Source organism: Phalaenopsis equestris, unplaced genomic scaffold (genome assembly GCF_001263595.1).
Source record: "Phalaenopsis equestris unplaced genomic scaffold, ASM126359v1 Scaffold204905, whole genome shotgun sequence".
Classification (NCBI taxonomy): Eukaryota; Viridiplantae; Streptophyta; class Magnoliopsida; order Asparagales; family Orchidaceae; genus Phalaenopsis; species Phalaenopsis equestris.
The window spans coordinates 1-1,798 of record NW_018224433.1 but is presented as its reverse complement, the minus strand read 5'-3'; positions in this window follow the sequence as shown (position 1 = coordinate 1,798).

Sequence of the window (1,798 nt, the reverse complement as noted above, 5' to 3'; positions counted from 1 at the left end):
CAAATTGAGCTACCCTTGAGCTTCACCAAAGCTCAAGGATACTTCCCCAATCAAAATCCCTCTCTGTCAGGTGCTCTAACCTAGCTCAAGACCAAAGCCTCGTCACCCCTTATTTGAACTCTCACCTAGGCTCAACCTCAGATCAAACTAGTGTTTGGAGGAGCTTCGTGGAGTCACAACAAACATCTTCAAACAACCAAATTGAGGCCTCACCTCTTGGGCTAAGGTATAGATCACAAACCCTAAAATTGTGCTTGGTTTCATTAATTGCGGAGTGAGTGTTAATTTCAAATGTATCTAGCTGTATGAATGTGTTTGTCTCGACTAGATGAAGCTCTAGGAACAAATCGTGAGTGATTGTGCAGTGTATCGAGCGACATCGAAGCATTTTAGTGTAGATTATTCTCAATTTAGAACAGATGGGGACGATGAATGGATGCCGTCCATTTGCTCATGTACCAATCCAACGACTGAGGATGAGTCAGATGAGGAGATGGTTCATAAAGTGCGGCCCACATGGCAGTTTACGTGAAATGCATTCATATTTGATGCAAAAGAATGATGCAAAATCAAGATTAATTGGATGGATCCTTCTGATGCAAGAATTTAATTTTGTGGTAGTAGATAGAAAGAGATGTGATAATCAAATAGCGGATCATTTATCTAGGTTGGAACAAGAAAAATAATTTAATTATGAAAGTGAAATTAACTAAATTTTTTTTGATGAACATCTATACACTATTAATGAAAAAAATAATGTAAAATCATCTAAAAAAAAGATCTCGAATTAGTAAATTGGCATGTAACATGGTATGTAGACATAGTGAACTATATTGTTAGTGAACTTTTATCACATTGATCGACAATGCAACAACAGAAAAAATTTATTCATGATGCAAACTTTTACTTTTAGGATGACCATATTTATATAAGCAATGTAAGGATCAGGTTATTCGAAGATGTGTACCATATAAAGAAACTGAAAAAAATTATTCAAAAATGTCATGATTTTGAATTTAGGGGACATTTTGGAATTGGTAAAATAACAAATAAAATTTTACAATATGGATTTTATTGACAAACTCTATTTAGGGATGTTAATATATATATAAAATCATGTGATCGATTTCGGCGAGTAGGAAATATCTAAAAAAGGAATGAAATGCCTCTAAATTTTACATTGAAAGTTGAAATTTTTTATGTTTGAGGATTGGATTTTATGAGACCATTTGTACCCTCTTTCGGAAATTTATATATATTAATTACAGTATATTATGTTTCCAAGTGGACCAAAGCAGTTGCTTTATCTCGATGTGATGCTCGGAGTGTTTCAAAATTTTTAATAAAAAATATTTTTACAAGATATCAAATGCCTAGAGTAATCATTACAGATGAGAGATCTCATTTCAATAATAAAATATTTAAAAAATTGGTTGGAAGATATGATATAAAACATATGATCTCCACTGTTTATCATCCCCAGACTAGTGGTTTATCAGAATTATTTAACCGTGAAATTAAAAAAAATTTAGAAAAGATTATAAATCATAACAAAATGAATTAATCTGCTAGATTAGATACTGCATTATGGGCTTACAGAATATCTTATAAAACTCATATATGAATGTCTCCACATAGACTTATTTTTGGAAAGACTTATCACTTACCAGTAGAATTGGAGCATAAAGCTTATAAGACTATTAAAGAATTTAATTTTAATTTAAAAGATGCTGGTGAGAAAGACTATTGTAACTGAATGAATTGAAGAAATCAGAAATGAATCTTATGAAAATGCTAA